At 53.8% G+C, this 19,576-nt stretch overlaps 43 non-coding genes across 43 annotated transcripts; 8 read left to right on the top strand and 35 right to left on the bottom strand.

The window, feature by feature from the left end:
- Window positions 1–489: 489 nt before the first annotated feature.
- Trnag-ucc (transfer RNA glycine (anticodon UCC)) lies at window positions 490–561 on the top strand. The gene has a single exon. It is a non-coding gene; the product is annotated as a tRNA-Gly (tRNA).
- A 276-nt stretch (window positions 562–837) lies between these two features.
- On the bottom strand, window positions 838–919 carry Trnas-aga (transfer RNA serine (anticodon AGA)). The gene has a single exon. It is a non-coding gene; the product is annotated as a tRNA-Ser (tRNA).
- Window positions 920–1,058: 139 nt separating this feature from the next.
- Trnak-uuu (transfer RNA lysine (anticodon UUU)) lies at window positions 1,059–1,131 on the bottom strand. The gene has a single exon. It is a non-coding gene; the product is annotated as a tRNA-Lys (tRNA).
- Window positions 1,132–1,427: 296 nt separating this feature from the next.
- Window positions 1,428–1,499, bottom strand: Trnae-uuc (transfer RNA glutamic acid (anticodon UUC)). Its single transcript has one exon. It is a non-coding gene; the product is annotated as a tRNA-Glu (tRNA).
- A 322-nt stretch (window positions 1,500–1,821) lies between these two features.
- Trnam-cau (transfer RNA methionine (anticodon CAU)) lies at window positions 1,822–1,894 on the bottom strand. Its single transcript has one exon. It is a non-coding gene; the product is annotated as a tRNA-Met (tRNA).
- Window positions 1,895–2,709: 815 nt separating this feature from the next.
- Window positions 2,710–2,781, top strand: Trnag-ucc (transfer RNA glycine (anticodon UCC)). The gene has a single exon. It is a non-coding gene; the product is annotated as a tRNA-Gly (tRNA).
- A 276-nt stretch (window positions 2,782–3,057) lies between these two features.
- On the bottom strand, window positions 3,058–3,139 carry Trnas-aga (transfer RNA serine (anticodon AGA)). The gene has a single exon. It is a non-coding gene; the product is annotated as a tRNA-Ser (tRNA).
- Window positions 3,140–3,278: 139 nt separating this feature from the next.
- Window positions 3,279–3,351, bottom strand: Trnak-uuu (transfer RNA lysine (anticodon UUU)). The gene has a single exon. It is a non-coding gene; the product is annotated as a tRNA-Lys (tRNA).
- Window positions 3,352–3,647: 296 nt separating this feature from the next.
- On the bottom strand, window positions 3,648–3,719 carry Trnae-uuc (transfer RNA glutamic acid (anticodon UUC)). Its single transcript has one exon. It is a non-coding gene; the product is annotated as a tRNA-Glu (tRNA).
- A 322-nt stretch (window positions 3,720–4,041) lies between these two features.
- Window positions 4,042–4,114, bottom strand: Trnam-cau (transfer RNA methionine (anticodon CAU)). Its single transcript has one exon. It is a non-coding gene; the product is annotated as a tRNA-Met (tRNA).
- An 815-nt stretch (window positions 4,115–4,929) lies between these two features.
- Window positions 4,930–5,001, top strand: Trnag-ucc (transfer RNA glycine (anticodon UCC)). Its single transcript has one exon. It is a non-coding gene; the product is annotated as a tRNA-Gly (tRNA).
- Window positions 5,002–5,277: 276 nt separating this feature from the next.
- On the bottom strand, window positions 5,278–5,359 carry Trnas-aga (transfer RNA serine (anticodon AGA)). The gene has a single exon. It is a non-coding gene; the product is annotated as a tRNA-Ser (tRNA).
- A 139-nt stretch (window positions 5,360–5,498) lies between these two features.
- Window positions 5,499–5,571, bottom strand: Trnak-uuu (transfer RNA lysine (anticodon UUU)). Its single transcript has one exon. It is a non-coding gene; the product is annotated as a tRNA-Lys (tRNA).
- Window positions 5,572–5,867: 296 nt separating this feature from the next.
- On the bottom strand, window positions 5,868–5,939 carry Trnae-uuc (transfer RNA glutamic acid (anticodon UUC)). The gene has a single exon. It is a non-coding gene; the product is annotated as a tRNA-Glu (tRNA).
- A 322-nt stretch (window positions 5,940–6,261) lies between these two features.
- On the bottom strand, window positions 6,262–6,334 carry Trnam-cau (transfer RNA methionine (anticodon CAU)). The gene has a single exon. It is a non-coding gene; the product is annotated as a tRNA-Met (tRNA).
- A 1,163-nt stretch (window positions 6,335–7,497) lies between these two features.
- Window positions 7,498–7,579, bottom strand: Trnas-aga (transfer RNA serine (anticodon AGA)). The gene has a single exon. It is a non-coding gene; the product is annotated as a tRNA-Ser (tRNA).
- Window positions 7,580–7,718: 139 nt separating this feature from the next.
- Window positions 7,719–7,791, bottom strand: Trnak-uuu (transfer RNA lysine (anticodon UUU)). The gene has a single exon. It is a non-coding gene; the product is annotated as a tRNA-Lys (tRNA).
- Window positions 7,792–8,087: 296 nt separating this feature from the next.
- On the bottom strand, window positions 8,088–8,159 carry Trnae-uuc (transfer RNA glutamic acid (anticodon UUC)). Its single transcript has one exon. It is a non-coding gene; the product is annotated as a tRNA-Glu (tRNA).
- A 322-nt stretch (window positions 8,160–8,481) lies between these two features.
- Window positions 8,482–8,554, bottom strand: Trnam-cau (transfer RNA methionine (anticodon CAU)). The gene has a single exon. It is a non-coding gene; the product is annotated as a tRNA-Met (tRNA).
- An 815-nt stretch (window positions 8,555–9,369) lies between these two features.
- On the top strand, window positions 9,370–9,441 carry Trnag-ucc (transfer RNA glycine (anticodon UCC)). Its single transcript has one exon. It is a non-coding gene; the product is annotated as a tRNA-Gly (tRNA).
- Window positions 9,442–9,717: 276 nt separating this feature from the next.
- On the bottom strand, window positions 9,718–9,799 carry Trnas-aga (transfer RNA serine (anticodon AGA)). The gene has a single exon. It is a non-coding gene; the product is annotated as a tRNA-Ser (tRNA).
- Window positions 9,800–9,938: 139 nt separating this feature from the next.
- On the bottom strand, window positions 9,939–10,011 carry Trnak-uuu (transfer RNA lysine (anticodon UUU)). The gene has a single exon. It is a non-coding gene; the product is annotated as a tRNA-Lys (tRNA).
- Window positions 10,012–10,307: 296 nt separating this feature from the next.
- Window positions 10,308–10,379, bottom strand: Trnae-uuc (transfer RNA glutamic acid (anticodon UUC)). The gene has a single exon. It is a non-coding gene; the product is annotated as a tRNA-Glu (tRNA).
- Window positions 10,380–10,701: 322 nt separating this feature from the next.
- Window positions 10,702–10,774, bottom strand: Trnam-cau (transfer RNA methionine (anticodon CAU)). The gene has a single exon. It is a non-coding gene; the product is annotated as a tRNA-Met (tRNA).
- Window positions 10,775–11,589: 815 nt separating this feature from the next.
- Window positions 11,590–11,661, top strand: Trnag-ucc (transfer RNA glycine (anticodon UCC)). The gene has a single exon. It is a non-coding gene; the product is annotated as a tRNA-Gly (tRNA).
- Window positions 11,662–11,937: 276 nt separating this feature from the next.
- On the bottom strand, window positions 11,938–12,019 carry Trnas-aga (transfer RNA serine (anticodon AGA)). Its single transcript has one exon. It is a non-coding gene; the product is annotated as a tRNA-Ser (tRNA).
- Window positions 12,020–12,158: 139 nt separating this feature from the next.
- Trnak-uuu (transfer RNA lysine (anticodon UUU)) lies at window positions 12,159–12,231 on the bottom strand. The gene has a single exon. It is a non-coding gene; the product is annotated as a tRNA-Lys (tRNA).
- A 296-nt stretch (window positions 12,232–12,527) lies between these two features.
- Window positions 12,528–12,599, bottom strand: Trnae-uuc (transfer RNA glutamic acid (anticodon UUC)). The gene has a single exon. It is a non-coding gene; the product is annotated as a tRNA-Glu (tRNA).
- A 322-nt stretch (window positions 12,600–12,921) lies between these two features.
- Window positions 12,922–12,994, bottom strand: Trnam-cau (transfer RNA methionine (anticodon CAU)). Its single transcript has one exon. It is a non-coding gene; the product is annotated as a tRNA-Met (tRNA).
- Window positions 12,995–13,809: 815 nt separating this feature from the next.
- Trnag-ucc (transfer RNA glycine (anticodon UCC)) lies at window positions 13,810–13,881 on the top strand. The gene has a single exon. It is a non-coding gene; the product is annotated as a tRNA-Gly (tRNA).
- A 276-nt stretch (window positions 13,882–14,157) lies between these two features.
- Trnas-aga (transfer RNA serine (anticodon AGA)) lies at window positions 14,158–14,239 on the bottom strand. Its single transcript has one exon. It is a non-coding gene; the product is annotated as a tRNA-Ser (tRNA).
- A 139-nt stretch (window positions 14,240–14,378) lies between these two features.
- Window positions 14,379–14,451, bottom strand: Trnak-uuu (transfer RNA lysine (anticodon UUU)). The gene has a single exon. It is a non-coding gene; the product is annotated as a tRNA-Lys (tRNA).
- Window positions 14,452–14,747: 296 nt separating this feature from the next.
- Trnae-uuc (transfer RNA glutamic acid (anticodon UUC)) lies at window positions 14,748–14,819 on the bottom strand. The gene has a single exon. It is a non-coding gene; the product is annotated as a tRNA-Glu (tRNA).
- A 322-nt stretch (window positions 14,820–15,141) lies between these two features.
- Trnam-cau (transfer RNA methionine (anticodon CAU)) lies at window positions 15,142–15,214 on the bottom strand. The gene has a single exon. It is a non-coding gene; the product is annotated as a tRNA-Met (tRNA).
- Window positions 15,215–16,029: 815 nt separating this feature from the next.
- Window positions 16,030–16,101, top strand: Trnag-ucc (transfer RNA glycine (anticodon UCC)). The gene has a single exon. It is a non-coding gene; the product is annotated as a tRNA-Gly (tRNA).
- A 276-nt stretch (window positions 16,102–16,377) lies between these two features.
- Window positions 16,378–16,459, bottom strand: Trnas-aga (transfer RNA serine (anticodon AGA)). Its single transcript has one exon. It is a non-coding gene; the product is annotated as a tRNA-Ser (tRNA).
- A 139-nt stretch (window positions 16,460–16,598) lies between these two features.
- On the bottom strand, window positions 16,599–16,671 carry Trnak-uuu (transfer RNA lysine (anticodon UUU)). Its single transcript has one exon. It is a non-coding gene; the product is annotated as a tRNA-Lys (tRNA).
- Window positions 16,672–16,967: 296 nt separating this feature from the next.
- Trnae-uuc (transfer RNA glutamic acid (anticodon UUC)) lies at window positions 16,968–17,039 on the bottom strand. The gene has a single exon. It is a non-coding gene; the product is annotated as a tRNA-Glu (tRNA).
- A 322-nt stretch (window positions 17,040–17,361) lies between these two features.
- Trnam-cau (transfer RNA methionine (anticodon CAU)) lies at window positions 17,362–17,434 on the bottom strand. The gene has a single exon. It is a non-coding gene; the product is annotated as a tRNA-Met (tRNA).
- An 815-nt stretch (window positions 17,435–18,249) lies between these two features.
- Trnag-ucc (transfer RNA glycine (anticodon UCC)) lies at window positions 18,250–18,321 on the top strand. Its single transcript has one exon. It is a non-coding gene; the product is annotated as a tRNA-Gly (tRNA).
- Window positions 18,322–18,597: 276 nt separating this feature from the next.
- Trnas-aga (transfer RNA serine (anticodon AGA)) lies at window positions 18,598–18,679 on the bottom strand. The gene has a single exon. It is a non-coding gene; the product is annotated as a tRNA-Ser (tRNA).
- Window positions 18,680–18,818: 139 nt separating this feature from the next.
- Window positions 18,819–18,891, bottom strand: Trnak-uuu (transfer RNA lysine (anticodon UUU)). The gene has a single exon. It is a non-coding gene; the product is annotated as a tRNA-Lys (tRNA).
- A 296-nt stretch (window positions 18,892–19,187) lies between these two features.
- Trnae-uuc (transfer RNA glutamic acid (anticodon UUC)) lies at window positions 19,188–19,259 on the bottom strand. Its single transcript has one exon. It is a non-coding gene; the product is annotated as a tRNA-Glu (tRNA).
- Window positions 19,260–19,576: the final 317 nt, after the last annotated feature.

Genomic DNA, 19,576 nt, shown 5'->3' with positions numbered 1-19,576 from the left:
GCACCTCAAGCGAGCAATCGGCGCGGCAGCACTATAGCGAGAACAGCAAAACGATGCATCGGCCGGGAATCGAAGCCGGGCCGCCCGCGTGGTAGTCGAACAACCTACCACTTTTTTAGTTGTTGTCCTCATTTTGTTAGTTGCATTTGTTGGGGGCGGACGTCCGATGACGTCCGTGCTTCCCGAGCATATTCCCGAGCAGCTGTCTGCAGGGAAAGTGGGATTGCCACCCAGCGACGTCGGATACAACCGAAAAAAGTGCTACACACGCGGAGTCCCCCACTACACTGCCTCAAAGCGACCGCTCGTCACTATTGTGTGAGTAACGTTGCGGCCGCGGCGACGAGCCTTGCCCAAAGACGCAGCGTGCGTGGAGGCGCTGCCCGAATGCACCCTCCTACCTCGTAAAGCGTCTACAGCTACTATCACCGTGGGCCACTGCCGGCGGGCGGGAAGCCGACACAGCGCGGCGTTGCGAGCAGCGGCTGTGCGGTGGTAGTGTAATGGTGAGCATAGTTGCCTTCCGAGCAGTTGAGCCGCGTTCGATTCCCGGCCACCGCAACGGGCGCAAATCTATGCGTATGAGTATGTGAGCCACGTGCTGTTGAATTAACGTTTTCTTTCCGTCGTCGCTCCACGCAGGCCATCCTGTAGTATGTCCCGACTTGTCCCGACTTTGCTCGGCTGACGCGAAAGCTGACGCTTGGAATTCGCCCTTATCAAAAGGACAGGCGCTATAAACGACTGTGAGAGGTGAGGTGTAGCGAGGTACCAAAACGACAGGCAAACTGCGAAATTTTCTGCTCTCTCTTCTGAAACAAAAAATAAAAAAACCGACGCAGTCGGTAGGACTCGAACCTACGCTCCCACAGGGAATCTGATTTCTAGTCAGACGCCTTAACCACTCGGCCACGACTGCTCGTAGCTAAAGCTTCCCTCGAATCATGAAAAATGCAACCGGTCTGCGCAGAATGTTGACAGGAAACGAACTCGGTGCACTGATTACGGCAGGGCTACCAGCGCTACGAGACGAGCCATTACGGAAGCGTTAAAATCTTCGCCCGAACAGGGATTCGAACCCTGGACACTTAGGTTAAAAGCCTAATGCTCTACCGACTGAGCTATCCGGGCTCACGCTTTTTGTGCATGGAGCGACTGCAAGCAATGTGAATAACTGGAACGCGTGTGTAGGCGTACTACGGTAATTGCTGGCTTCTGGCGCAACTGGCGACTTCACCGACTTCCCACTGACGCTGGTAGCACCCCAACAGCGGACCAGTGCCTCTTCTCCCTTTATCCCGGTGCTGACAGTAATTGCATCCTGTGCCTGCTTCCCCCGATTACGTTCGGTTGAAGCTCCGGAAGGAGGGCGACAAACGAAGGTTGGAAGGCCAAAAGATGGAGGGTCGTGTGCGCAAAAACTTCCCTTCCGGTACCGGGAATCGAACCCGGGCCTCCTGGGTGAAAGCCAGGTATCCTAGCCACTAGACCACACCGGATTTGCTCGAGAAACGTGAGATTTACTCCCTCTCTTCTCGCATTTCGTGCTCAATCCGGACTCAGTGTTGTTCTCTGTTTGCGAGCATTTTTGCGCGTGCAGACTGGCATGGCGCACAGCTCGAAACTGTCTATTCATTGCTGTTTGCATCATATTTCACTCATAACAGGGGAGGAGAATGATCAAAGTTGTTCCTTGCCATAATTGGAAGTAAACATTGTGACGCTGAGGCGTGGACTCCTTGTGGATAACAAACGACAATTAAGTTCGTTCGCTAGCAATAGCAACGCCGTTAATTCAGCCGTGATGTACAGCAAATTAAATGCCCCGGGTGAGGATCGAACTCACGACCTTAAGATTATGAGACTTACGCGCTACCTACTGCGCTACCGAGGCTCGTTGCAACCATCATCCCAGGAATCTTGGTAAGTCTCACATATTAGAGATAGACAGTTTGCGCTTTCTCAGGAATCTGTTGTGTCGCTACGCGTGCTTTCCCGACTTGCTAGAGTAAACTGCTGCCGCAGCTTTTTTAACGACGGAAAGCAGCACTGCCTGAGGTTACAGTACATCGCCCTTGCGGCACCTGAACACAGCGGCCTGTAGGGCCAGGCCGACGCTGGAGTTCAGTAACAGCACGCGGCCGTCCAAGTAGGGTCTCTTGCGTGCTGCATGTTTGGTTCTTCTCACAGCGAATCCTGCTATACATTCCTGAGGCTGGCGCACCTCAAGCGAGCAATCGGCGCGGCAGCACTATAGCGAGAACAGCAAAACGATGCATCGGCCGGGAATCGAAGCCGGGCCGCCCGCGTGGTAGTCGAACAACCTACCACTTTTTTAGTTGTTGTCCTCATTTTGTTAGTTGCATTTGTTGGGGGCGGACGTCCGATGACGTCCGTGCTTCCCGAGCATATTCCCGAGCAGCTGTCTGCAGGGAAAGTGGGATTGCCACCCAGCGACGTCGGATACAACCGAAAAAAGTGCTACACACGCGGAGTCCCCCACTACACTGCCTCAAAGCGACCGCTCGTCACTATTGTGTGAGTAACGTTGCGGCCGCGGCGACGAGCCTTGCCCAAAGACGCAGCGTGCGTGGAGGCGCTGCCCGAATGCACCCTCCTACCTCGTAAAGCGTCTACAGCTACTATCACCGTGGGCCACTGCCGGCGGGCGGGAAGCCGACACAGCGCGGCGTTGCGAGCAGCGGCTGTGCGGTGGTAGTGTAATGGTGAGCATAGTTGCCTTCCGAGCAGTTGAGCCGCGTTCGATTCCCGGCCACCGCAACGGGCGCAAATCTATGCGTATGAGTATGTGAGCCACGTGCTGTTGAATTAACGTTTTCTTTCCGTCGTCGATCCACGCAGGCCATCCTGTAGTATGTCCCGACTTGTCCCGACTTTGCTCGGCTGACGCGAAAGCTGACGCTTGGAATTCGCCCTTATCAAAAGGACAGGCGCTATAAACGACTGTGAGAGGTGAGGTGTAGCGAGGTACCAAAACGACAGGCAAACTGCGAAATTTTCTGCTCTCTCTTCTGAAACAAAAAATAAAAAAACCGACGCAGTCGGTAGGACTCGAACCTACGCTCCCACAGGGAATCTGATTTCTAGTCAGACGCCTTAACCACTCGGCCACGACTGCTCGTAGCTAAAGCTTCCCTCGAATCGTGAAAAATGCAACCGGTCTGCGCAGAATGTTGACAGGAAACGAACTCGGTGCACTGATTACGGCAGGGCTACCAGCGCTACGAGACGAGCCATTACGGAAGCGTTAAAATCTTCGCCCGAACAGGGATTCGAACCCTGGACACTTAGGTTAAAAGCCTAATGCTCTACCGACTGAGCTATCCGGGCTCACGCTTGTTGTGCATGGAGCGACTGCAAGCAATGTGAATAACTGGAACGCGTGTGTAGGCGTACTACGGTAATTGCTGGCTTCTGGCGCAACTGGCGACTTCACCGACTTCCCACTGACGCTGGTAGCACCCCAACAGCGGACCAGTGCCTCTTCTCCCTTTATCCCGGTGCTGACAGTAATTGCATCCTGTGCCTGCTTCCCCCGATTACGTTCGGTTGAAGCTCCGGAAGGAGGGCGACAAACGAAGGTTGGAAGGCCAAAAGATGGAGGGTCGTGTGCGCAAAAACTTCCCTTCCGGTACCGGGAATCGAACCCGGGCCTCCTGGGTGAAAGCCAGGTATCCTAGCCACTAGACCACACCGGATTTGCTCGAGAAACGTGAGATTTACTCCCTCTCTTCTCGCATTTCGTGCTCAATCCGGACTCAGTGTTGTTCTCTGTTTGCGAGCATTTTTGCGCGTGCAGACTGGCATGGCGCACAGCTCGAAACTGTCTATTCATTGCTGTTTGCATCATATTTCACTCATAACAGGGGAGGAGAATGATCAAAGTTGTTCCTTGCCATAATTGGAAGTAAACATTGTGACGCTGAGGCGTGGACTCCTTGTGGATAACAAACGACAATTAAGTTCGTTCGCTAGCAATAGCAACGCCGTTAATTCAGCCGTGATGTACAGCAAATTAAATGCCCCGGGTGAGGATCGAACTCACGACCTTAAGATTATGAGACTTACGCGCTACCTACTGCGCTACCGAGGCTCGTTGCAACCATCATCCCAGGAATCTTGGTAAGTCTCACATATCAGAGATAGACAGTTTGCGCTTTCTCAGGAATCTGTTGTGTCGCTACGCGTGCTTTCCCGACTTGCTAGAGTAAACTGCTGCCGCAGCTTTTTTAACGACGGAAAGCAGCACTGCCTGAGGTTACAGTACATCGCCCTTGCGGCACCTGAACACAGCGGCCTGTAGGGCCAGGCCGACGCTGGAGTTCAGTAACAGCACGCGGCCGTCCAAGTAGGGTCTCTTGCGTGCTGCATGTTTGGTTCTTCTCACAGCGAATCCTGCTATACATTCCTGAGGCTGGCGCACCTCAAGCGAGCAATCGGCGCGGCAGCACTATAGCGAGAACAGCAAAACGATGCATCGGCCGGGAATCGAAGCCGGGCCGCCCGCGTGGTAGTCGAACAACCTACCACTTTTTTAGTTGTTGTCCTCATTTTGTTAGTTGCATTTGTTGGGGGCGGACGTCCGATGACGTCCGTGCTTCCCGAGCATATTCCCGAGCAGCTGTCTGCAGGGAAAGTGGGATTGCCACCCAGCGACGTCGGATACAACCGAAAAAAGTGCTACACACGCGGAGTCCCCCACTACACTGCCTCAAAGCGACCGCTCGTCACTATTGTGTGAGTAACGTTGCGGCCGCGGCGACGAGCCTTGCCCAAAGACGCAGCGTGCGTGGAGGCGCTGCCCGAATGCACCCTCCTACCTCGTAAAGCGTCTACAGCTACTATCACCGTGGGCCACTGCCGGCGGGCGGGAAGCCGACACAGCGCGGCGTTGCGAGCAGCGGCTGTGCGGTGGTAGTGTAATGGTGAGCATAGTTGCCTTCCGAGCAGTTGAGCCGCGTTCGATTCCCGGCCACCGCAACGGGCGCAAATCTATGCGTATGAGTATGTGAGCCACGTGCTGTTGAATTAACGTTTTCTTTCCGTCGTCGCTCCACGCAGGCCATCCTGTAGTATGTCCCGACTTGTCCCGACTTTGCTCGGCTGACGCGAAAGCTGACGCTTGGAATTCGCCCTTATCAAAAGGACAGGCGCTATAAACGACTGTGAGAGGTGAGGTGTAGCGAGGTACCAAAACGACAGGCAAACTGCGAAATTTTCTGCTCTCTCTTCTGAAACAAAAAATAAAAAAACCGACGCAGTCTGTAGGACTCGAACCTACGCTCCCACAGGGAATCTGATTTCTAGTCAGACGCCTTAACCACTCGGCCACGACTGCTCGTAGCTAAAGCTTCCCTCGAATCGTGAAAAATGCAACCGGTCTGCGCAGAATGTTGACAGGAAACGAACTCGGTGCACTGATTACGGCAGGGCTACCAGCGCTACGAGACGAGCCATTACGGAAGCGTTAAAATCTTCGCCCGAACAGGGATTCGAACCCTGGACACTTAGGTTAAAAGCCTAATGCTCTACCGACTGAGCTATCCGGGCTCACGCTTGTTGTGCATGGAGCGACTGCAAGCAATGTGAATAACTGGAACGCGTGTGTAGGCGTACTACGGTAATTGCTGGCTTCTGGCGCAACTGGCGACTTCACCGACTTCCCACTGACGCTGGTAGCACCCCAACAGCGGACCAGTGCCTCTTCTCCCTTTATCCCGGTGCTGACAGTAATTGCATCCTGTGCCTGCTTCCCCCGATTACGTTCGGTTGAAGCTCCGGAAGGAGGGCGACAAACGAAGGTTGGAAGGCCAAAAGATGGAGGGTCGTGTGCGCAAAAACTTCCCTTCCGGTACCGGGAATCGAACCCGGGCCTCCTGGGTGAAAGCCAGGTATCCTAGCCACTAGACCACACCGGATTTGCTCGAGAAACGTGAGATTTACTCCCTCTCTTCTCGCATTTCGTGCTCAATCCGGACTCAGTGTTGTTCTCTGTTTGCGAGCATTTTTGCGCGTGCAGACTGGCATGGCGCACAGCTCGAAACTGTCTATTCATTGCTGTTTGCATCATATTTCACTCATAACAGGGGAGGAGAATGATCAAAGTTTTTCCTTGCCATAATTGGAAGTAAACATTGTGACGCTGAGGCGTGGACTCCTTGTGGATAACAAACGACAATTAAGTTCGTTCGCTAGCAATAGCAACGCCGTTAATTCAGCCGTGATGTACAGCAAATTAAATGCCCCGGGTGAGGATCGAACTCACGACCTTAAGATTATGAGACTTACGCGCTACCTACTGCGCTACCGAGGCTCGTTGCAACCATCATCCCAGGAATCTTGGTAAGTCTCACATATCAGAGATAGACAGTTTGCGCTTTCTCAGGAATCTGTTGTGTCGCTACGCGTGCTTTCCCGACTTGCTAGAGTAAACTGCTGCCGCAGCTTTTTTAACGACGGAAAGCAGCACTGCCTGAGGTTACAGTACATCGCCCTTGCGGCACCTGAACACAGCGGCCTGTAGGGCCAGGCCGACGCTGGAGTTCAGTAACAGCACGCGGCCGTCCAAGTAGGGTCTCTTGCGTGCTGCATGTTTGGTTCTTCTCACAGCGAATCCTGCTATACATTCCTGAGGCTGGCGCACCTCAAGCGAGCAATCGGCGCGGCAGCACTATAGCGAGAACAGCAAAACGATGCATCGGCCGGGAATCGAAGCCGGGCCGCCCGCGTGGTAGTCGAACAACCTACCACTTTTTTAGTTGTTGTTCTCATTTTGTTAGTTGCATTTGTTGGGGGCGGACGTCCGATGACGTCCGTGCTTCCCGAGCATATTCCCGAGCAGCTGTCTGCAGGGAAAGTGGGATTGCCACCCAGCGACGTCGGATACAACCGAAAAAAGTGCTACACACGCGGAGTCCCCCACTACACTGCCTCAAAGCGACCGCTCGTCACTATTGTGTGAGTAACGTTGCGGCCGCGGCGACGAGCCTTGCCCAAAGACGCAGCGTGCGTGGAGGCGCTGCCCGAATGCACCCTCCTACCTCGTAAAGCGCCTACAGCTACTATCACCGTGGGCCACTGCCGGCGGGCGGGAAGCCGACACAGCGCGGCGTTGCGAGCAGCGGCTGTGCGGTGGTAATGTAATGGTGAGCATAGTTGCCTTCCGAGCAGTTGAGCCGCGTTCGATTCCCGGCCACCGCAACGGGCGCAAATCTATGCGTATGAGTATGTGAGCCACGTGCTGTTGAATTAACGTTTTCTTTCCGTCGTCGATCCACGCAGGCCATCCTGTAGTATGTCCCGACTTGTCCCGACTTTGCTCGGCTGACGCGAAAGCTGACGCTTGGAATTCGCCCTTATCAAAAGGACAGGCGCTATAAACGACTGTGAGAGGTGAGGTGTAGCGAGGTACCAAAACGACAGGCAAACTGCGAAATTTTCTGCTCTCTCTTCTGAAACAAAAAATAAAAAAACCGACGCAGTCGGTAGGACTCGAACCTACGCTCCCACAGGGAATCTGATTTCTAGTCAGACGCCTTAACCACTCGGCCACGACTGCTCGTAGCTAAAGCTTCCCTCGAATCGTGAAAAATGCAACCGGTCTGCGCAGAATGTTGACAGGAAACGAACTCGGTGCACTGATTACGGCAGGGCTACCAGCGCTACGAGACGAGCCATTACGGAAGCGTTAAAATCTTCGCCCGAACAGGGATTCGAACCCTGGACACTTAGGTTAAAAGCCTAATGCTCTACCGACTGAGCTATCCGGGCTCACGCTTGTTGTGCATGGAGCGACTGCAAGCAATGTGAATAACTGGAACGCGTGTGTAGGCGTACTACGGTAATTGCTGGCTTCTGGCGCAACTGGCGACTTCACCGACTTCCCACTGACGCTGGTAGCACCCCAACAGCGGACCAGTGCCTCTTCTCCCTTTATCCCGGTGCTGACAGTAATTGCATCCTGTGCCTGCTTCCCCCGATTACGTTCGGTTGAAGCTCCGGAAGGAGGGCGACAAACGAAGGTTGGAAGGCCAAAAGATGGAGGGTCGTGTGCGCAAAAACTTCCCTTCCGGTACCGGGAATCGAACCCGGGCCTCCTGGGTGAAAGCCAGGTATCCTAGCCACTAGACCACACCGGATTTGCTCGAGAAACGTGAGATTTACTCCCTCTCTTCTCGCATTTCGTGCTCAATCCGGACTCAGTGTTGTTCTCTGTTTGCGAGCATTTTTGCGCGTGCAGACTGGCATGGCGCACAGCTCGAAACTGTCTATTCATTGCTGTTTGCATCATATTTCACTCATAACAGGGGAGGAGAATGATCAAAGTTGTTCCTTGCCATAATTGGAAGTAAACATTGTGACGCTGAGGCGTGGACTCCTTGTGGATAACAAACGACAATTAAGTTCGTTCGCTAGCAATAGCAACGCCGTTAATTCAGCCGTGATGTACAGCAAATTAAATGCCCCGGGTGAGGATCGAACTCACGACCTTAAGATTATGAGACTTACGCGCTACCTACTGCGCTACCGAGGCTCGTTGCAACCATCATCCCAGGAATCTTGGTAAGTCTCACATATTAGAGATAGACAGTTTGCGCTTTCTCAGGAATCTGTTGTGTCGCTACGCGTGCTTTCCCGACTTGCTAGAGTAAACTGCTGCCGCAGCTTTTTTAACGACGGAAAGCAGCACTGCCTGAGGTTACAGTACATCGCCCTTGCGGCACCTGAACACAGCGGCCTGTAGGGCCAGGCCGACGCTGGAGTTCAGTAACAGCACGCGGCCGTCCAAGTAGGGTCTCTTGCGTGCTGCATGTTTGGTTCTTCTCACAGCGAATCCTGCTATACATTCCTGAGGCTGGCGCACCTCAAGCGAGCAATCGGCGCGGCAGCACTATAGCGAGAACAGCAAAACGATGCATCGGCCGGGAATCGAAGCCGGGCCGCCCGCGTGGTAGTCGAACAACCTACCACTTTTTTAGTTGTTGTCCTCATTTTGTTAGTTGCATTTGTTGGGGGCGGACGTCCGATGACGTCCGTGCTTCCCGAGCATATTCCCGAGCAGCTGTCTGCAGGGAAAGTGGGATTGCCACCCAGCGACGTCGGATACAACCGAAAAAAGTGCTACACACGCGGAGTCCCCCACTACACTGCCTCAAAGCGACCGCTCGTCACTATTGTGTGAGTAACGTTGCGGCCGCGGCGACGAGCCTTGCCCAAAGACGCAGCGTGCGTGGAGGCGCTGCCCGAATGCACCCTCCTACCTCGTAAAGCGTCTACAGCTACTATCACCGTGGGCCACTGCCGGCGGGCGGGAAGCCGACACAGCGCGGCGTTGCGAGCAGCGGCTGTGCGGTGGTAGTGTAATGGTGAGCATAGTTGCCTTCCGAGCAGTTGAGCCGCGTTCGATTCCCGGCCACCGCAACGGGCGCAAATCTATGCGTATGAGTATGTGAGCCACGTGCTGTTGAATTAACGTTTTCTTTCCGTCGTCGATCCACGCAGGCCATCCTGTAGTATGTCCCGACTTGTCCCGACTTTGCTCGGCTGACGCGAAAGCTGACGCTTGGAATTCGCCCTTATCAAAAGGACAGGCGCTATAAACGACTGTGAGAGGTGAGGTGTAGCGAGGTACCAAAACGACAGGCAAACTGCGAAATTTTCTGCTCTCTCTTCTGAAACAAAAAATAAAAAAACCGACGCAGTCGGTAGGACTCGAACCTACGCTCCCACAGGGAATCTGATTTCTAGTCAGACGCCTTAACCACTCGGCCACGACTGCTCGTAGCTAAAGCTTCCCTCGAATCGTGAAAAATGCAACCGGTCTGCGCAGAATGTTGACAGGAAACGAACTCGGTGCACTGATTACGGCAGGGCTACCAGCGCTACGAGACGAGCCATTACGGAAGCGTTAAAATCTTCGCCCGAACAGGGATTCGAACCCTGGACACTTAGGTTAAAAGCCTAATGCTCTACCGACTGAGCTATCCGGGCTCACGCTTGTTGTGCATGGAGCGACTGCAAGCAATGTGAATAACTGGAACGCGTGTGTAGGCGTACTACGGTAATTGCTGGCTTCTGGCGCAACTGGCGACTTCACCGACTTCCCACTGACGCTGGTAGCACCCCAACAGCGGACCAGTGCCTCTTCTCCCTTTATCCCGGTGCTGACAGTAATTGCATCCTGTGCCTGCTTCCCCCGATTACGTTCGGTTGAAGCTCCGGAAGGAGGGCGACAAACGAAGGTTGGAAGGCCAAAAGATGGAGGGTCGTGTGCGCAAAAACTTCCCTTCCGGTACCGGGAATCGAACCCGGGCCTCCTGGGTGAAAGCCAGGTATCCTAGCCACTAGACCACACCGGATTTGCTCGAGAAACGTGAGATTTACTCCCTCTCTTCTCGCATTTCGTGCTCAATCCGGACTCAGTGTTGTTCTCTGTTTGCGAGCATTTTTGCGCGTGCAGACTGGCATGGCGCACAGCTCGAAACTGTCTATTCATTGCTGTTTGCATCATATTTCACTCATAACAGGGGAGGAGAATGATCAAAGTTGTTCCTTGCCATAATTGGAAGTAAACATTGTGACGCTGAGGCGTGGACTCCTTGTGGATAACAAACGACAATTAAGTTCGTTCGCTAGCAATAGCAACGCCGTTAATTCAGCCGTGATGTACAGCAAATTAAATGCCCCGGGTGAGGATCGAACTCACGACCTTAAGATTATGAGACTTACGCGCTACCTACTGCGCTACCGAGGCTCGTTGCAACCATCATCCCAGGAATCTTGGTAAGTCTCACATATCAGAGATAGACAGTTTGCGCTTTCTCAGGAATCTGTTGTGTCGCTACGCGTGCTTTCCCGACTTGCTAGAGTAAACTGCTGCCGCAGCTTTTTTAACGACGGAAAGCAGCACTGCCTGAGGTTACAGTACATCGCCCTTGCGGCACCTGAACACAGCGGCCTGTAGGGCCAGGCCGACGCTGGAGTTCAGTAACAGCACGCGGCCGTCCAAGTAGGGTCTCTTGCGTGCTGCATGTTTGGTTCTTCTCACAGCGAATCCTGCTATACATTCCTGAGGCTGGCGCACCTCAAGCGAGCAATCGGCGCGGCAGCACTATAGCGAGAACAGCAAAACGATGCATCGGCCGGGAATCGAAGCCGGGCCGCCCGCGTGGTAGTCGAACAACCTACCACTTTTTTAGTTGTTGTTCTCATTTTGTTAGTTGCATTTGTTGGGGGCGGACGTCCGATGACGTCCGTGCTTCCCGAGCATATTCCCGAGCAGCTGTCTGCAGGGAAAGTGGGATTGCCACCCAGCGACGTCGGATACAACCGAAAAAAGTGCTACACACGCGGAGTCCCCCACTACACTGCCTCAAAGCGACCGCTCGTCACTATTGTGTGAGTAACGTTGCGGCCGCGGCGACGAGCCTTGCCCAAAGACGCAGCGTGCGTGGAGGCGCTGCCCGAATGCACCCTCCTACCTCGTAAAGCGCCTACAGCTACTATCACCGTGGGCCACTGCCGGCGGGCGGGAAGCCGACACAGCGCGGCGTTGCGAGCAGCGGCTGTGCGGTGGTAGTGTAATGGTGAGCATAGTTGCCTTCCGAGCAGTTGAGCCGCGTTCGATTCCCGGCCACCGCAACGGGCGCAAATCTATGCGTATGAGTATGTGAGCCACGTGCTGTTGAATTAACGTTTTCTTTCCGTCGTCGATCCACGCAGGCCATCCTGTAGTATGTCCCGACTTGTCCCGACTTTGCTCGGCTGACGCGAAAGCTGACGCTTGGAATTCGCCCTTATCAAAAGGACAGGCGCTATAAACGACTGTGAGAGGTGAGGTGTAGCGAGGTACCAAAACGACAGGCAAACTGCGAAATTTTCTGCTCTCTCTTCTGAAACAAAAAATAAAAAAACCGACGCAGTCGGTAGGACTCGAACCTACGCTCCCACAGGGAATCTGATTTCTAGTCAGACGCCTTAACCACTCGGCCACGACTGCTCGTAGCTAAAGCTTCCCTCGAATCGTGAAAAATGCAACCGGTCTGCGCAGAATGTTGACAGGAAACGAACTCGGTGCACTGATTACGGCAGGGCTACCAGCGCTACGAGACGAGCCATTACGGAAGCGTTAAAATCTTCGCCCGAACAGGGATTCGAACCCTGGACACTTAGGTTAAAAGCCTAATGCTCTACCGACTGAGCTATCCGGGCTCACGCTTGTTGTGCATGGAGCGACTGCAAGCAATGTGAATAACTGGAACGCGTGTGTAGGCGTACTACGGTAATTGCTGGCTTCTGGCGCAACTGGCGACTTCACCGACTTCCCACTGACGCTGGTAGCACCCCAACAGCGGACCAGTGCCTCTTCTCCCTTTATCCCGGTGCTGACAGTAATTGCATCCTGTGCCTGCTTCCCCCGATTACGTTCGGTTGAAGCTCCGGAAGGAGGGCGACAAACGAAGGTTGGAAGGCCAAAAGATGGAGGGTCGTGTGCGCAAAAACTTCCCTTCCGGTACCGGGAATCGAACCCGGGCCTCCTGGGTGAAAGCCAGGTATCCTAGCCACTAGACCACACCGGATTTGCTCGAGAAACGTGAGATTTACTCCCTCTCTTCTCGCATTTCGTGCTCAATCCGGACTCAGTGTTGTTCTCTGTTTGCGAGCATTTTTGCGCGTGCAGACTGGCATGGCGCACAGCTCGAAACTGTCTATTCATTGCTGTTTGCATCATATTTCACTCATAACAGGGGAGGAGAATGATCAAAGTTGTTCCTTGCCATAATTGGAAGTAAACATTGTGACGCTGAGGCGTGGACTCCTTGTGGATAACAAACGACAATTAAGTTCGTTCGCTAGCAATAGCAACGCCGTTAATTCAGCCGTGATGTACAGCAAATTAAATGCCCCGGGTGAGGATCGAACTCACGACCTTAAGATTATGAGACTTACGCGCTACCTACTGCGCTACCGAGGCTCGTTGCAACCATCATCCCAGGAATCTTGGTAAGTCTCACATATCAGAGATAGACAGTTTGCGCTTTCTCAGGAATCTGTTGTGTCGCTACGCGTGCTTTCCCGACTTGCTAGAGTAAACTGCTGCCGCAGCTTTTTTAACGACGGAAAGCAGCACTGCCTGAGGTTACAGTACATCGCCCTTGCGGCACCTGAACACAGCGGCCTGTAGGGCCAGGCCGACGCTGGAGTTCAGTAACAGCACGCGGCCGTCCAAGTAGGGTCTCTTGCGTGCTGCATGTTTGGTTCTTCTCACAGCGAATCCTGCTATACATTCCTGAGGCTGGCGCACCTCAAGCGAGCAATCGGCGCGGCAGCACTATAGCGAGAACAGCAAAACGATGCATCGGCCGGGAATCGAAGCCGGGCCGCCCGCGTGGTAGTCGAACAACCTACCACTTTTTTAGTTGTTGTTCTCATTTTGTTAGTTGCATTTGTTGGGGGCGGACGTCCGATGACGTCCGTGCTTCCCGAGCATATTCCCGAGCAGCTGTCTGCAGGGAAAGTGGGATTGCCACCCAGCGACGTCGGATACAACCGAAAAAAGTGCTACACACGCGGAGTCCCCCACTACACTGCCTCAAAGCGACCGCTCGTCACTATTGTGTGAGTAACGTTGCGGCCGCGGCGACGAGCCTTGCCCAAAGACGCAGCGTGCGTGGAGGCGCTGCCCGAATGCACCCTCCTACCTCGTAAAGCGCCTACAGCTACTATCACCGTGGGCCACTGCCGGCGGGCGGGAAGCCGACACAGCGCGGCGTTGCGAGCAGCGGCTGTGCGGTGGTAGTGTAATGGTGAGCATAGTTGCCTTCCGAGCAGTTGAGCCGCGTTCGATTCCCGGCCACCGCAACGGGCGCAAATCTATGCGTATGAGTATGTGAGCCACGTGCTGTTGAATTAACGTTTTCTTTCCGTCGTCGATCCACGCAGGCCATCCTGTAGTATGTCCCGACTTGTCCCGACTTTGCTCGGCTGACGCGAAAGCTGACGCTTGGAATTCGCCCTTATCAAAAGGACAGGCGCTATAAACGACTGTGAGAGGTGAGGTGTAGCGAGGTACCAAAACGACAGGCAAACTGCGAAATTTTCTGCTCTCTCTTCTGAAACAAAAAATAAAAAAACCGACGCAGTCGGTAGGACTCGAACCTACGCTCCCACAGGGAATCTGATTTCTAGTCAGACGCCTTAACCACTCGGCCACGACTGCTCGTAGCTAAAGCTTCCCTCGAATCGTGAAAAATGCAACCGGTCTGCGCAGAATGTTGACAGGAAACGAACTCGGTGCACTGATTACGGCAGGGCTACCAGCGCTACGAGACGAGCCATTACGGAAGCGTTAAAATCTTCGCCCGAACAGGGATTCGAACCCTGGACACTTAGGTTAAAAGCCTAATGCTCTACCGACTGAGCTATCCGGGCTCACGCTTGTTGTGCATGGAGCGACTGCAAGCAATGTGAATAACTGGAACGCGTGTGTAGGCGTACTACGGTAATTGCTGGCTTCTGGCGCAACTGGCGACTTCACCGACTTCCCACTGACGCTGGTAGCACCCCAACAGCGGACCAGTGCCTCTTCTCCCTTTATCCCGGTGCTGACAGTAATTGCATCCTGTGCCTGCTTCCCCCGATTACGTTCGGTTGAAGCTCCGGAAGGAGGGCGACAAACGAAGGTTGGAAGGCCAAAAGATGGAGGGTCGTGTGCGCAAAAACTTCCCTTCCGGTACCGGGAATCGAACCCGGGCCTCCTGGGTGAAAGCCAGGTATTCTAGCCACTAGACCACACCGGATTTGCTCGAGAAACGTGAGATTTACTCCCTCTCTTCTCGCATTTCGTGCTCAATCCGGACTCAGTGTTGTTCTCTGTTTGCGAGCATTTTTGCGCGTGCAGACTGGCATGGCGCACAGCTCGAAACTGTCTATTCATTGCTGTTTGCATCATATTTCACTCATAACAGGGGAGGAGAATGATCAAAGTTGTTCCTTGCCATAATTGGAAGTAAACATTGTGACGCTGAGGCGTGGACTCCTTGTGGATAACAAACGACAATTAAGTTCGTTCGCTAGCAATAGCAACGCCGTTAATTCAGCCGTGATGTACAGCAAATTAAATGCCCCGGGTGAGGATCGAACTCACGACCTTAAGATTATGAGACTTACGCGCTACCTACTGCGCTACCGAGGCTCGTTGCAACCATCATCCCAGGAATCTTGGTAAGTCTCACATATTAGAGATAGACAGTTTGCGCTTTCTCAGGAATCTGTTGTGTCGCTACGCGTGCTTTCCCGACTTGCTAGAGTAAACTGCTGCCGCAGCTTTTTTAACGACGGAAAGCAGCACTGCCTGAGGTTACAGTACATCGCCCTTGCGGCACCTGAACACAGCGGCCTGTAGGGCCAGGCCGACGCTGGAGTTCAGTAACAGCACGCGGCCGTCCAAGTAGGGTCTCTTGCGTGCTGCATGTTTGGTTCTTCTCACAGCGAATCCTGCTATACATTCCTGAGGCTGGCGCACCTCAAGCGAGCAATCGGCGCGGCAGCACTATAGCGAGAACAGCAAAACGATGCATCGGCCGGGAATCGAAGCCGGGCCGCCCGCGTGGTAGTCGAACAACCTACCACTTTTTTAGTTGTTGTCCTCATTTTGTTAGTTGCATTTGTTGGGGGCGGACGTCCGATGACGTCCGTGCTTCCCGAGCATATTCCCGAGCAGCTGTCTGCAGGGAAAGTGGGATTGCCACCCAGCGACGTCGGATACAACCGAAAAAAGTGCTACACACGCGGAGTCCCCCACTACACTGCCTCAAAGCGACCGCTCGTCACTATTGTGTGAGTAACGTTGCGGCCGCGGCGACGAGCCTTGCCCAAAGACGCAGCGTGCGTGGAGGCGCTGCCCGAATGCACCCTCCTACCTCGTAAAGCGTCTACAGCTACTATCACCGTGGGCCACTGCCGGCGGGCGGGAAGCCGACACAGCGCGGCGTTGCGAGCAGCGGCTGTGCGGTGGTAGTGTAATGGTGAGCATAGTTGCCTTCCGAGCAGTTGAGCCGCGTTCGATTCCCGGCCACCGCAACGGGCGCAAATCTATGCGTATGAGTATGTGAGCCACGTGCTGTTGAATTAACGTTTTCTTTCCGTCGTCGCTCCACGCAGGCCATCCTGTAGTATGTCCCGACTTGTCCCGACTTTGCTCGGCTGACGCGAAAGCTGACGCTTGGAATTCGCCCTTATCAAAAGGACAGGCGCTATAAACGACTGTGAGAGGTGAGGTGTAGCGAGGTACCAAAACGACAGGCAAACTGCGAAATTTTCTGCTCTCTCTTCTGAAACAAAAAATAAAAAAACCGACGCAGTCGGTAGGACTCGAACCTACGCTCCCACAGGGAATCTGATTTCTAGTCAGACGCCTTAACCACTCGGCCACGACTGCTCGTAGCTAAAGCTTCCCTCGAATCGTGAAAAATGCAACCGGTCTGCGCAGAATGTTGACAGGAAACGAACTCGGTGCACTGATTACGGCAGGGCTACCAGCGCTACGAGACGAGCCATTACGGAAGCGTTAAAATCTTCGCCCGAACAGGGATTCGAACCCTGGACACTTAGGTTAAAAGCCTAATGCTCTACCGACTGAGCTATCCGGGCTCACGCTTGTTGTGCATGGAGCGACTGCAAGCAATGTGAATAACTGGAACGCGTGTGTAGGCGTACTACGGTAATTGCTGGCTTCTGGCGCAACTGGCGACTTCACCGACTTCCCACTGACGCTGGTAGCACCCCAACAGCGGACCAGTGCCTCTTCTCCCTTTATCCCGGTGCTGACAGTAATTGCATCCTGTGCCTGCTTCCCCCGATTACGTTCGGTTGAAGCTCCGGAAGGAGGGCGACAAACGAAGGTTGGAAGGCCAAAAGATGGAGGGTCGTGTGCGCAAAAACTTCCCTTCCGGTACCGGGAATCGAACCCGGGCCTCCTGGGTGAAAGCCAGGTATCCTAGCCACTAGACCACACCGGATTTGCTCGAGAAACGTGAGATTTACTCCCTCTCTTCTCGCATTTCGTGCTCAATCCGGACTCAGTGTTGTTCTCTGTTTGCGAGCATTTTTGCGCGTGCAGACTGGCATGGCGCACAGCTCGAAACTGTCTATTCATTGCTGTTTGCATCATATTTCACTCATAACAGGGGAGGAGAATGATCAAAGTTGTTCCTTGCCATAATTGGAAGTAAACATTGTGACGCTGAGGCGTGGACTCCTTGTGGATAACAAACGACAATTAAGTTCGTTCGCTAGCAATAGCAACGCCGTTAATTCAGCCGTGATGTACAGCAAATTAAATGCCCCGGGTGAGGATCGAACTCACGACCTTAAGATTATGAGACTTACGCGCTACCTACTGCGCTACCGAGGCTCGTTGCAACCATCATCCCAGGAATCTTGGTAAGTCTCACATATCAGAGATAGACAGTTTGCGCTTTCTCAGGAATCTGTTGTGTCGCTACGCGTGCTTTCCCGACTTGCTAGAGTAAACTGCTGCCGCAGCTTTTTTAACGACGGAAAGCAGCACTGCCTGAGGTTACAGTACATCGCCCTTGCGGCACCTGAACACAGCGGCCTGTAGGGCCAGGCCGACGCTGGAGTTCAGTAACAGCACGCGGCCGTCCAAGTAGGGTCTCTTGCGTGCTGCATGTTTGGTTCTTCTCACAGCGAATCCTGCTATACATTCCTGAGGCTGGCGCACCTCAAGCGAGCAATCGGCGCGGCAGCACTATAGCGAGAACAGCAAAACGATGCATCGGCCGGGAATCGAAGCCGGGCCGCCCGCGTGGTAGTCGAACAACCTACCACTTTTTTAGTTGTTGTTCTCATTTTGTTAGTTGCATTTGTTGGGGGCGGACGTCCGATGACGTCCGTGCTTCCCGAGCATATTCCCGAGCAGCTGTCTGCAGGGAAAGTGGGATTGCCACCCAGCGACGTCGGATACAACCGAAAAAAGTGCTACACACGCGGAGTCCCCCACTACACTGCCTCAAAGCGACCGCTCGTCACTATTGTGTGAGTAACGTTGCGGCCGCGGCGACGAGCCTTGCCCAAAGACGCAGCGTGCGTGGAGGCGCTGCCCGAATGCACCCTCCTACCTCGTAAAGCGCCTACAGCTACTATCACCGTGGGCCACTGCCGGCGGGCGGGAAGCCGACACAGCGCGGCGTTGCGAGCAGCGGCTGTGCGGTGGTAGTGTAATGGTGAGCATAGTTGCCTTCCGAGCAGTTGAGCCGCGTTCGATTCCCGGCCACCGCAACGGGCGCAAATCTATGCGTATGAGTATGTGAGCCACGTGCTGTTGAATTAACGTTTTCTTTCCGTCGTCGATCCACGCAGGCCATCCTGTAGTATGTCCCGACTTGTCCCGACTTTGCTCGGCTGACGCGAAAGCTGACGCTTGGAATTCGCCCTTATCAAAAGGACAGGCGCTATAAACGACTGTGAGAGGTGAGGTGTAGCGAGGTACCAAAACGACAGGCAAACTGCGAAATTTTCTGCTCTCTCTTCTGAAACAAAAAATAAAAAAACCGACGCAGTCGGTAGGACTCGAACCTACGCTCCCACAGGGAATCTGATTTCTAGTCAGACGCCTTAACCACTCGGCCACGACTGCTCGTAGCTAAAGCTTCCCTCGAATCGTGAAAAATGCAACCGGTCTGCGCAGAATGTTGACAGGAAACGAACTCGGTGCACTGATTACGGCAGGGCTACCAGCGCTACGAGACGAGCCATTACGGAAGCGTTAAAATCTTCGCCCGAACAGGGATTCGAACCCTGGACACTTAGGTTAAAAGCCTAATGCTCTACCGACTGAGCTATCCGGGCTCACGCTTGTTGTGCATGGAGCGACTGCAAGCAATGTGAATAACTGGAACGCGTGTGTAGGCGTACTACGGTAATTGCTGGCTTCTGGCGCAACTGGCGACTTCACCGACTTCCCACTGACGCTGGTAGCACCCCAACAGCGGACCAGTGCCTCTTCTCCCTTTATCCCGGTGCTGACAGTAATTGCATCCTGTGCCTGCTTCCCCCGATTACGTTCGGTTGAAGCTCCGGAAGGAGGGCGACAAACGAAGGTTGGAAGGCCAAAAGATGGAGGGTCGTGTGCGCAAAAACTTCCCTTCCGGTACCGGGAATCGAACCCGGGCCTCCTGGGTGAAAGCCAGGTATCCTAGCCACTAGACCACACCGGATTTGCTCGAGAAACGTGAGATTTACTCCCTCTCTTCTCGCATTTCGTGCTCAATCCGGACTCAGTGTTGTTCTCTGTTTGCGAGCATTTTTGCGCGTGCAGACTGGCATGGCGCACAGCTCGAAACTGTCTATTCATTGCTGTTTGCATCATATTTCACTCATAACAGGGGAGGAGAATGATCAAAGTTGTTCCTTGCCATAATTGGAAGTAAACATTGTGACGCTGAGGCGTGGACTCCTTGTGGATAACAAACGACAATTAAGTTCGTTCGCTAGCAATAGCAACGCCGTTAATTCAGCCGTGATGTACAGCAAA

The sequence above is a fragment of the Schistocerca cancellata genome, unplaced genomic scaffold (genome assembly GCF_023864275.1).
Source record: "Schistocerca cancellata isolate TAMUIC-IGC-003103 unplaced genomic scaffold, iqSchCanc2.1 HiC_scaffold_411, whole genome shotgun sequence".
Taxonomy (NCBI): Eukaryota; Metazoa; Arthropoda; class Insecta; order Orthoptera; family Acrididae; genus Schistocerca; species Schistocerca cancellata.
This window is presented reverse-complemented; position numbering and strand designations above follow the sequence as displayed.